This window comes from Argiope bruennichi, chromosome 8 (genome assembly GCF_947563725.1).
Source record: "Argiope bruennichi chromosome 8, qqArgBrue1.1, whole genome shotgun sequence".
Classification (NCBI taxonomy): domain Eukaryota; kingdom Metazoa; phylum Arthropoda; class Arachnida; order Araneae; family Araneidae; genus Argiope; species Argiope bruennichi.
This window is the reverse complement of record NC_079158.1, coordinates 111,133,459-111,146,760: the sequence shown is the minus strand read 5'-3', so window position 1 is coordinate 111,146,760 and position 13,302 is coordinate 111,133,459. Positions and strand designations below refer to the sequence as shown.

General features: G+C 27.4%; 1 protein-coding gene across 2 annotated transcripts in view; it reads right to left on the bottom strand.

The window, feature by feature from the left end:
• LOC129981972 (uncharacterized) overlaps positions 1-13,302 on the bottom strand; it is a 76,008-nt gene that overhangs the window by 41,782 nt on the left and 20,924 nt on the right. Inside the window, exon 1 of one of the 2 annotated variants that reach the window (XM_056093050.1) lies at positions 7,558-7,669. The exons of the other annotated variant lie outside the window; for it this stretch is intronic. The gene's annotated coding sequence lies outside the window, so the exon portion shown is untranslated. Of the gene's footprint in view, positions 1-7,557; positions 7,670-13,302 lie in introns of those variants that run through there. 2 annotated transcript variants of the gene reach the window in all.

The window sequence follows — 13,302 nt, the reverse complement described above, 5'->3', positions numbered from 1 at the left end:
TTTCAATTAAGAAAGAATATAAAAAGGAATGCATTTCAGTAAAACAAGCTTCAAATAAACCAAAACAAAATTACGCAACTGAAATTAGAATGAATATTTTTTTCAGCCATTTCTAAGCCTCTTTATAAATGTTACATAAATTCGAAATTTATTTATAATATTTTATAAAATAAAGATATTTTGAATCTGTCTTTTCCTGGTTAATTTGCACAAGACTGAATAAATAAACTAGTTGAATCGGCGTCTCTGTCATGGTCACGGCCAGTAACTAGACAAATGCTAACTGTGACTGTCTGTATCCTGCACAGACAAAGAATAAAACGGCTGCAATGCATTCTAAACAAGAAACCAAATAATTCAAATAAAATGGATATGTGTTCCACATATCGAAATAAAAAAGAGCAAACGTCTTCACCTTTCCTCACTTGACTCTTCTTTCTTTTAATAGAATTGACACATATAAATATTTAGCGGTCATTTTCGAGTGGTCAGTGAACTAGAAATGACGTATATGGACAGGTCCATCGAAATGGAAAACGAGACAATTTACACTCTATAAACGGATGTCTTCTTTCTGCTTAATATTCCTCTGCAGTTCGTGAGACTGAACGAAGGGAAAGGGGTGAATACGTTTACGAGGACATAAAGATGGAAAGTTTTTAGGTTGCTGTCACGTACACTTTTTTTCTTTTTATGTCATTCAGATCAAAGCTATTTTTTAACTAGATGGTATTCGTGAATTGTAAGCATAATGTGATTAGCCGCCTTTGTCGACCAGCTGTGTTGCTGGGATTAATATTGCAGATATTTTCAATGCAATAATTGAACATTTTAGTGATTTTGAATTTTTGCCGAGGATGACCAATGGAAATTTGATCTTTCTAGGTAAAATGTTTTTAAACTTCAAATTTCAATAGACAAAGAATGTATATTATTTTTAGAAGCCTAACATAGTTATGTGTATGTGGTATGCATTTGCCTAATTTCCTATGTTATTAAACATTCAATTATATCAATGGAAAAGGCAACAATGTTTAAAATATTTTCACTATTATATTATTCTGAAGTTTAACGTTAATTATAAGTACAATAATTGGAAAATTTCATTAAAAATTTTATATTAAAACTAATTATGCTTTACAATGAAACTTGCTTAACATAAGCCGAATCTTGATATCTTCATAGTCAACAATAGGAAAAAGGCTTGGAGGAAATATTAATAGCAATAAGGAAAATGGTTTGAGTTTTAGTTTAACAACAATGCAATACATTATAGTAAAATATGCTTTAAATAATTTTTAAAAAATTAATAAAAAGTTGAAAAATTATAAGGCAGAAAATAAATTGATAATAAATGAAATGCTAATTTTTAAATTTAAGATAATTAAAAATAAAATTCGTGCTGTAATATTCTTGGAAGTTATCGCAGAAAAACGTACAAATGTTATTTAATTTTTGATTAATTAAAAAATTTTCAAAGCTCACATTTTTACCCTCCAATTTACATTATCTAGATCAAATGCGAACACAGCCAACATGCACACAAATACACATCCATTCATCTTTATTACTAGAAGTGTAATTATAAAATTATATACTACTCTATAGATACCAGATTCAAAAGCTAAATTTTGAGGATTCGCTATGGTTATATTTTGTGGTGCTATCTGTAAGAAATTTATCATGGCAATGACTTTGATCTTGATGCAGGGTAAAAAACACCGCTTTTCATTGTTTTTTCTATAGATCATGATTTGTCACAGTTTTAATTTTGGTGATTTAAATCTAAATCTTTTCTGCTATTTCACTCTCTTGACAGTATCAAAATACAATAAATTTTTTAGTTTCGCATTAGTCTCGATATATTCTTATTAAATATAAACAATTAAAGAAGTCATTCGGAAGCGTGATACTTGACATTACAAAAGAAAATTATTTTAAAGATATAAATTAATCTGCAATTATTTAATTAAATTTATTTGTTAAGGATATAAATTAATTCATAGTTATTTAATTCAAATTCAAAATCAGAAATCGCATCAACTGAAATTAATATAATTTTTTATGAAAGCAAATAAAAATTAAATTTTACTTACAAACTTATTTTTTTAAAGAAGGAAAAATAGGATGTGCTACTGAAATAAAGGGGAAAAAAATTAGTTCTAAGAACTGTAATCTATCGATGTAAATATCATAATATCAATAATATGAAATCAAATTTTAATTGCTACATTCGATACGATACGATAAAAATTCAAGAAATATATTCTAATTCATATATCTTAGTGATCTAAGATGGGTTACTGGAATATAAATGCTGTACTTATCAAACGTATTCAATGATTTAGGAGTTAATGAGAAATTTTAATATGTTTCTAATTTTATCAATATAAGCTGATATTATAAACATTGTGAAATGAAGAATAAAATAATAAATCGCCATCTTTATTTATTATTTCATTCTTTAAATTTCATCTAGGTTTCGGTTCATATTATTATAATAAAATTACTGCATTTTGAACAAAAGTTTAATAGCGTGCCCTTTGAAAGACATAATAAATAGTTTTTGCTATTAATGAAAATAAAATGTGCACACCTAAAAATCTTTATTATCTTGAATTTAAAAGGAAAGCTTATCGAAAATTTTATTTTATATAACCAGAATAATTTTATTTAATAGAAAACGATTCATATTCTATTTTGGATTGATCCATGCTGATTTTTTTAGAAGAAAAAGGTCCAAGATGGGCAGCTGCAATTTCGAAACCTAATTCCATCAAAGATTAATCGTATGCGCATGCTCGGGGGCATTAAATCTGTTAAAGGGTCAAAATCCGCACTTTCATCAGGTTCGAAAGTTTTTATAGTTAGATGCCGGTTCAGTGTCTCCTTGACAACCGACTGTTGTTCCAAATTTGTGATGTCTGGACCGTTTAACTTTTACTCGAAGCTATTATGCAATTCGAAAACTTCTTCAAAATGCAAATTTCCGTGCAATATTGTGTTTGTAATATTCACATAAAATAATTCTAGTGCCACTTGTTTTCTAGATTAATTATTGTACTGCACTTTTTCCAAGAAGTATTATACAAGGAATTACTTCCCCTTTTTGGACAGTAATATTTATACATTTAAGTACGTAAAAGTAAATCCAAAATTCCTTAAATAGTAACTGGTGTCTGGTTTACAATTAGGCATTAAAGCAACAAATCAGAGAGTGTCAATTTAAACATCATATTGAAGATAAGCCTGAACAAGGTTTTGTTTCGTTGGACATGATTTGTTCGAATAGATGACAAAGTATAGCATTTCTCCTCAGGTTTTTTAAAAAAAAAATTTATTATAATTAGTCATGGGTTATCATATTTAATAATTACGTAATTTTTGATCAAAATGATGAAAGATATCAGCCTAGATACATATATAGCTAGGCAAGAAATGACTTCCTTATTGTCGATTATGTGTTGTTCAGACAGAGCTGTAAAGGCAATATGAGCTCTTCAATTTTTTTAAAAAAATATTTAATTCAAATAATCAACGATTTACAAAATCATATTAATTACAGATATAATTACTGAACCAAGCCAATTTATATAAAACTATTATTAATGTCATTATTGATGTAAGCCGATTTATATAAAAATATATAAAACTTTTATATAAATAATATGCATCCAATTTATATAAAACCAAGTAGTAGTAAATAGTAATTGATTTTTAAATTAAAATTTAAAACAGATTTTAAAAAATTACAATATGAATTGCATAAATCTTATTTATATAAACAACAAAGAAATTTAAATAAAGAAAGAAAAAGCAAAAAACAAAAAAAATCTGGCAGTAGCAAATAGCAATATTTTTATAAAATCAAATTCAAAGCGGATTTAAGAACTATAAGATGAATTGCATTAAGCTGATTTATATAAACAATCATCAAATTTAAATAAACAATGCAGAGAAAAATGAAACAGGAATTGAAAATGATCGAAGAAAACGAAAGGTGAATTGAAGATAAAAGAAAATAAAGCCTTTAAGAAATCGAAGCTACCTTTCACTAAATAAATTATTTTATATTGAAACAAACGAAATAATATTATCTAAATTACTTTTAAAAATTACTCCAGACGACTTTATTGATATGCATAAAAATAATAAAGCTAATATTCTATTGATTTATTTTATTTCTATCGACAGGTGTACAAAAGCTGTTTTCTTTAGAAAAAGCAACAATTTACCCAATCATTGTTTCTGGCGAATACAATGGAATAAATTATGCACGTGCGAGGTTATTGAACATAACGTCTCTATCAAGATTTCTAAATCAAACAAAAATTCTTTGTTCTACCTTCTAGAAAACGTATCGGCAAATCCAGAAATCATTTTCATATAATTTTCTTCACCGGTTATAATCTATTTTTCCATATCTGAAACAATAGCGCTACTTTTTCTGTAAACTTCGCTGTAGATAAAGCTGCATAAATGGCCCGGAAATGTTTTATGTGAAACTTTTTTTTTTTAGGAAATGTGCACGCGAAGATTGAATTAAATCTCTTTCGCTATAAAAGAGCCAAAATTCCAGCGTATACGGAAGTTTATTTCAGCATTAACTTTATTTATTTGGCGGTTTGCTTTTTGTAAGTTTCCAGAATCATATTGTTCAGTTTCGAAAAGTCCAAAGTGTTTCCTGAAATTTCATTTAAAATTTTGGTAAAACCGCATGATTATTCTGATGTGAAGTTAGTCGTTAAATTAAGAAAGTAATAAAATGAGACAAAGGTTTTTATCAGAAAAAGAAATAGTTTTCTTACTTTTATTTTATTTTATTATTTTATTAAATTTTATTTTATTTATCATTTATTAACAAATTTTTGAAAACGACAAATAAACACAATGTCTTCAAAATAAATGAAATTTTTTCTAACTTTTAAAGATTTTTATTCAGCTGGCTTGTATCAAATTTGATTCAGTCAAATTAATTTATAATTAATCAAGTTGTGATGTGACATTCAGTTTTCAAACAAAAAAATGAAAATTATGACATTCAACTTTCATAATTATTCATTCAAGATTTCGACATGTTTGGTTTTGGTATTCATTCAAGATTTCAATGAGACTGCTTCTAAATTCCATAATAATACTATTAAAGTTCCATAATTTGTGTGTGTTTCATTGTATGACTAGGCGAAGCCTAAATCTAACAGATTAAAACATCTTCACATAAATATTATGAAAAAATTTGAAGAGAAAAATATTAGCTTATGTGCCAAGTCTCTTCATATGACTTCGACTTAAAATGCCTCCATTTCAATTAAAATTTCAGTTTTTTTGAAGCTACAGAGTGGGACATAATTTAATTAATTTAAACCGGTCGCATTTTATTTCGGTATACATTTGACTTGATAACATCTGATTGAGACATATTTCGTTCTATTCTTAAAGAAACACTGGAATAAATAAATAATGAAAAAGTAGTATTAAATTTAAAAAATATTATAAATACGACTGATATTAAAAAAAATTAAAAGAAAAATAGTATTAAGGCACTTAGCTATTATTTAAGAAATATCTTGAATAACATTAGTCAAATGAAAATGTTTCATTCTTTTTTTCTTTTCATTCGTGCCTAAAATGTTAATAGTTGCCAGTATGATCAAGTTTTTCAGATATTAACATTTGCAACAAACAAAATTTGCTTTTTTGACTGTTAATAAATTGTCGTGAAATTATAAGAAAATAAAGAAATAAAATAGTTTTCATTTTACTTATTCATTCTGCTTTCATTAAAAATTATTTTTGAGCAAAAAAAAAAAAAAAAAAAAAAAACCGAATAAAAGTTTATTAAAAAAATATTGGACGTTTCATTAGAATTCAAGGATTTTTATACCTACAGATTAAACATCTATTGATTTATAATTCTCTTACTAAAAATTTATAATAAAATTTCCGAAGTTGTTCCTAAAATTGTTAATTTATTCGTTGAAAAATTCAAATAATAATAATAATATGATGTTTATTAGTGTTTTTATTATTGTTTAAATAAAATTGAATTTGGATAATTTAAGCATTTTTAATATGTTTTTGTCTGTAATTCGATTTCTTGAAATTTCCTATTGGCATGATGTTAAAAAATCGTTTATAATTCGAATGTTTTTGGTTATATAAAAACTAAAAATTGTAACAGAAACTCTTTTATTTCTGCATTATTTCGTCAATTAAACAAATCAATAACTTGGGTCAGTGACCATAAATGAATATTTTTAAATAAAAAAAAATCATTTGATATTTTACAACAGTTTTATGTATTCAATAAAAAAAGTAGTGAAAAATTTCGCATTCACAAAAGCTTAAAGCCTGCGTGTATTGTACGATTTATTATGAAATTTAATTGTGCAATGTTTGTATTCAAACTCTTTATTGCATGCTATTTAATAAAATTATTTATTTTTTGAGCTTATTATTCCAAAATTTTCAATGATTCCTTAATTATAACACTTACTACTTATTTATAAATCATGTATTATTAATTAAAACTTTTACATATTAAAAACGAATCTTCACTTACAATTTTTATTTTAAAATTTGCCATTTTCTTTTTCTACAAATATTTTTACCCTTTTTTTCTAAATTCGAATTTTTAACTAAATCGATTTTAATGTAGTCTCTTCAGCTTCGAATGAGTCAGGTTTGCTTATATTAACAGACATCGACTAAACAAAAACAACAGGCTATCAGTTAGTCATTCGACTAACCATCTTGCTTCTAAGTTATAAGAAAAGAAACCGAATTTTGAAGTAAAAGTTCATTTAACCTAGTGCAAATACCTATCAAAATCCCTTTAATTAAATTGTTTGTATTTAGTAAACGCTTCCAGTTACTATAAATAAATTGAAGAAAATAGTGCACCATAAAAATGTTTCAGTTTCAATTTCAGCTAACATACTTATGACCTCTAAATCTAAATATAAAAATAAATTTTATAGGCACTAGAATTGGAACTGTTGCATTAAAATTCTGACGCGCATGCCTAATGAAGCCATCTCTGTGCCTTAGGGACATTTTCAGAATTTGAACATCTTTACACCATCTAAATATAATGAAGGACTATAAAGGCTCACTGGGGTCAAAATTCTGTTTCAAGGATAATACGTTGGTCGTAACGTGCAACATTCAAAGTGGCAGTCTAAATCTTAGCACTTTTTCCTCAATTACGGTGCTTTCCCTTTTTATAGGAGTAATGACATTCAGCGATAATACAAACAATCTACAAAGATGCAAGCTTGAATATCAACTCTTTTTTTTCCCGCTCTTAAAAATGCATAATGCGGCAATTAAAATTTCTGTCAGAAGTCAAGTTTACGGTGAATCGTCCCCGGAGGAGGAAATGCCGTCGCCATTTAGGGCAGGTGGGCAAGAGCGGGAAATATGGGCGATAAGAATTAAATGGTACGATCTGATATTACAAAAAGAAAGCTGAATACGAAATTCGGTCCAGCATGGAGAGCATTGGACTTTGGTTACGTTAATCAAATAAATCTATTGAACAATTTTTCAACTGACCTTATTTTGTTGAAGATCAAAATTCAGCCGAAGTCCGATAATTCACTTTCTGTTTCAGGCCAAGCTGAATCTTTAAGTACAATACTCTCCCGAGTATCCAGCCTAATGTGGCGGAAGGGAAGGCCTGATAACAAAAAAGCCGGATAGGCCGGAGTTCGATGAATTTATTTCTTTGCCCACCAATATCAGAAGGCAAAATTTTTATACCAAAACTCATTGTTATAATACGTATTTTCTCACTTCTTATTGAGTATTAAGCTTTCCATTTTTCTCAGCTGCCATCCGGTGAATCATAGAAGCAGTTGGCGGTAACATGCCTAGTTAAAATTGAAAGCTTCGTCTGGTAGTTTATAAATGTTTATACACTGCACTGCACGTTTCAAGAATTTATTGGAGAAAAAATAAGTTAAAGGATATAAACTGTTCACATCTTAACATAAATTCTCTAATTCCCAACTTAAATGCAGGAAAAATAATTAACGTAAATCGTATGCCTTATTCTTAAGAACATTGGTTCAAACAGTTTTTATATTTCACTGATAAATGATTAAACAGATGTGAATAGGTAACTAAGAGGAGAGTCAAAACTTACAGTTTTTAGGTTTTGAAAAAGTCCTTTATAGATAACTTAATAGACGCCTTGCCTTTCTTATTTAATTACAATAAAACAAAACTAGCCGAATAGTACGGAAGCCGGATAGTTTCGAACCAGATATTCGGGAGTGTACTGTATTTTAATATTGATTGTACTTGATCAACACAGCTAGTTTTGTTGCATATATTTTCACTTTTTTTAAAGTAAATTAAAAAATATTTTTTAAAAAAATGTTTGAATTTTCGATTTATATCATCAAATAAGAAAAACTAATGCTACTAAGATTTCTTAACATCCTTAAATAATACTGCACATTTTTATTCGAATATAAAAGCTTACCCATAACTGGAAACGGGAGTCAAATGACTCCTCTTTGTTTATTGGCTCTGATTATCTCGTTTTTTTTTAATCCTTGTTGTTGTTGTTTCTAATGGCACTCGCCATGGACAAGCTCGTTCACGAAGTCAGCGATTTTAAGCCGAGGGCGCGTTTCTTGTTTTTCAGTAGCACCAACTAGAACCAAGAGTACGTGTTTGCTACTCACGCATCACATTCGCATGGACAACCCCTTTTTAGAGGGGGGCACATTCACACGTCTCACAGATAGAACAGATGAAGAATAACCATGCCCAAACCGTTGTTCGAACCCAGAACGCTCAGATCACAGGGAAGACGAGCTACCCCTATGCTAGGACACCGGCTTTTCAGTCATTGAATACAATAATCTCCTCAAGTAGTACTTTTAGCAGTATTTTGGCAGTAGTCCAAGTTTGAACACATTCATATAACCGAGTTATTCTTTTCAAAGTTTTCGTTTACTATTTATGTTGTCACTGACTTCACATCACTGAAACTGTGATTGAAAAAATATTACGCGCCAGTTAGTTTCTACATATTCGCATTGCAATCCGTATTGGGTTCTTCATTTTTATTTGCTCAATTCAAACAGTTATTAACTTTAGTGTCATCCCATAATACATACTAAACGAAGTAAGTACTCATCAAAAGATTGTTTAGATTTTTCTTATAATGTCTTTCCAACATTTAATATTATAACATTTAGCATTTTTAATATTAATACTTAATTTAATATTTTTGGTAATTACATGATTTCCAGAATATATTGCGTTTTCAAAATAAATTCCAATGCTGTTTACAAAAGACAAAAAAAAAAAAAAAAAAAAAAAAAAAACAGTGGAGTGATTCCATGTTTTTGACCACGTAAGAAAATTCGTGCCTCCAGTTATGGATTAACATTGACATAATGTCTTAAAAATTGTAAAGCTATCGAAATGCATAATAGTTAGCCCAAAGCCTTCTCTATAAATGCATATAAATTGAAGAACGATCGACATAAATTGTGGTCAGATGAACACTAGTAGAAGTGGCAGCTTTTAATTACAGGCTTGAGAAAAAAGATTTTATTGAAGAAATTGATTTAAAGATTTCTATTGATTTAAAGATTTTATTGAGGAAAAAGTCTGCCATGCATTTAATTGTAAAAAACAGCTTGATTTATGGCAAATATTTCGGTTTCTTTTTAAACAAAATAAAACATATAAAAAATTGTTCAGCTGTCCCAAAATGTTTAGATTGATTATAGAAAATAAGAAAAAAAATATTGTAATGGTTTTTTTTAACATTTTAAAATAATATTTCAAAGTTCCTTACCTAAAGCAACACAAATACGACATTTTAAAACATGTATGGATCGACTGTTGGTCCTAATTCAGCCTTGTAAAGATAAATAATTTAAAATGGGATTAATTTAAATGATCAGATTAGAAAAAAAAAATCCTGGGCCAACAATTTTTAATACAGGCTTTAGATGAACAGGAAAATAAATTGAAATATTTCTATTGGCGTAGTAGTTTATGCCCAATGTTTAATAGAATTAATGGAAATGTTAGAAAAGCCTATATTTCACAAGCTTTATGTCTTAAACAGAAAAGTTGTTTATAAACATAATAAAGCTATAATAAAATACAAATTGTTTATAATTCAATATAAAAATTCTTCAAAAAACAGAATTATTTTTTTATTAGGTTTACTTTTTTTATCTTAATTATTCGCGACTTGAGATTATTAAAAAAAAGAGAACAGAATTCTATTTCGAGTAAGTAAAATTTAAACAGAACGAAAATGAGAGAGGAAATTTTAAGTTCGAGCTGAATTTTCAAAAAAGAGGATCTATGAGATACATAATTTTAAAACATATATTCGCATTTTTAAACGATTTGATACAAGTGCATATTTTACAATACAAATAAGATATAAAAAACTCATAATTTTTTTAATGAAAAACGAAACAGATCATGTAAATACTGATTCTTTTAAGAGTAAGTGTAAACAAACTATTTATTTGTTATAATTTTAATTGCAAACTCGTTATGCCACAATGATATTGAAAACTGTGCAAGGAATTGTTCTCCAGAGTGTCATGGACTTTTCTTTGATTTTCTATTATTATATATTTACGTTTTACTTCTTTACAGGAATATTAAAAAGCATAAATATAAAGCAGAATGAAATATGAAAATTTCTCAAAACTCACAATTTAGTAAGGAATATATATATATATATATATATATATATATATATATATATATATATATATATATATATATATATATATACAGTACACTCCCGATTATCCGCGGAATTGGGTGGCGCGACCGCCGCGGATAACAAAAATCGCGGATAATCAGAAAAAAACTAAAAACGGGTATAGCAAAAGAAAAAACAGTCATTCCAACTTTGAAAAATCGTTTTATATACAATGAAACGTAAAATAAACAGCAGGAAATGTTTAACTAACGCTTAATATTTTAGTATATCACTCAAAACTAATCTAAAATGCATTTTGTTAATGAAAACAGAAAAGTTCTTTGTACTTACGAGAGGCGTCCAGGATACACAGACAAATTAATACATATGTACTGTTTTAATACTGTAATGTATTATGTAATTACAAAAGCATAACTGTAAAACTACACCTTATATATATATATAGGACTTTAAAGTTATTCAAAATCAGTGGAAAATTATTCTTATTTATTAGATTTAACTTGAAAGCATTTTATGCAATTATCAGTTTACTCAGCGCAGAAATTTTGAAAATCATCTGCCTTGTTTAAATTGGACATTAACAAATATATTTGAAACCATCTCGCAACTATTTAATGACAATTTTACAGCAGTGATTTGAGTACAGAAAATACTCACTTTATGAAAGTTATTTTTCAGAAAGAACATTGATAAAAACCAAAGAAAAATTTTGATTTACAAAATGACATGACAAAAATAATAAAAGGTCCATTAATCAATTTATTAGTAAAACTGAACGTACCTTTTATGTTGATAGTTAATAATTAAAGCTTTTTAAATTATTTATTAAAAGTTAAACCATTATTAAAGAACAGTTAAATTATTATTAAATTATTTCAGAAAGAACATTGATAAAAAAAAATGATTTACAAAATGACATGATAAAAATGATTAAAGATCTGTCAATCAATTTAAAATAATTATAATAATTTAATTTTATTAAAACAGCACGTACCTTTTTTGTTGAAAATCAATCTTAAAATTCTTTTTACTAAATAATAAAACAAATCCAGATCTAAGAATTGGTCGTCCACTTTTTCACAAAATAAAATAAAATCCAACGAATTTTTCCAGGTCCAGCAAACTTTCTTATCAAGATAAAAACTATGCCGCATTCGAAAGTTACCGTGCCCAACCCGCGCGAGTTTATTAAAAGCAGATGTAAGTAAAAAGACGTTCGCGTGCGGAGCGTTCGCAAAAGTAGTTTCGATGACCTGGTTTCACCGCTGCGCTGCTAATCCGAACTCATGATCCGTAATGGGAGGCATTTGAGGAGCTCCTTAAGTCGGTAATTCTCATTTTTGGGAATGGATTACCAAATATTTTTAGGAACAGGATCATGCCACTGGTGGAATTACTCGCTCTGAGAGGATTTTGTATTAAAATCCCTCATCCTGTAACAGACCTCATTTAGAAGAGCAGCACTACAATTAGGCGTCTCCTATTTGGATAAATATCGGATGAAATTCTCTAAAAAAGAGACCGGATTCTTTTTTAATACAAATGTAGAGGATTCTCGCTTTTAAGAACGTGTTCTAAAAATCAGATTGATCTAAAAAAACCGAGAGTGAAAGAGCAAGAATATGAAAAATTCACTTGAGATATTTATTTCTTGTTTTTGTTTACTACATATCTTTGTCTCCGGATTTTCATTTACTACATTTTTAGAAAAGTTCTATAATCATAAGTTGCTAGCAATATATCAGAAAATGTTTCTAAAAATGTAATAAATGAAAATCCAGAGAAAAAGATATGTAATAAATAAAAACAAATATAAATGTCTCAATTAGATTTTTCATATTCTCTCACTCACTCTCGATTTTTGAGAACAATCTGGTTTTTAGAACATGTTCTTAAAAGCGAGAATTCTCTACATTTGTATTGCTAGAGCAATATATTTTCATAAATGTTTTCCTTGCCTTCATCAGAATTTTTCATTAACATCAGAATTTTTTTTGAAAAGCCAATGTAAATTTAATACCACTTTCAAATCTTTTAAAAGAATATCTATTGTTATTACTGCAAAAATTCTTGCTTTAATACAAATGTGTAGGATTCTCACTTTTAAGAACATGTTCTAAAAATGAAATTGTTGTTCAAAAATCGAGAGTGAATGAACAAGAATATGAAAATTCCAGTTGAGATTTTTTTTTTTTTTGGTTTGTTTCTAGTTACTATATCTTTTTCTCTAGATTTAATTTTTTTAGAAATCTTAAAAGTTTTTTTATCATAAATTGTCAGAGAAATATATTTTCAAAATGTTTTCCTTTCATTCATCGGAATTTTTCATTAACATCAGAATTTATTTTAAAAAGCCCATGTAGATTAAGCTCTTTATTTATCAAATTATTTTACCATCAATTTTTCAAATTTATTTTTGAACCATTAGTTAAGTTTTGGTACAGAATAAACCCAGGAAGAAGAAAAAAAAACTTTTTTAGTTAATTAGAATAATTTAAAAATTAAATTAATAATAAAAAATTTTTAATATTATTTTCAGTTGATATTTATTGCTTTCTATTGGAAATACTTTCTTCGTTTTC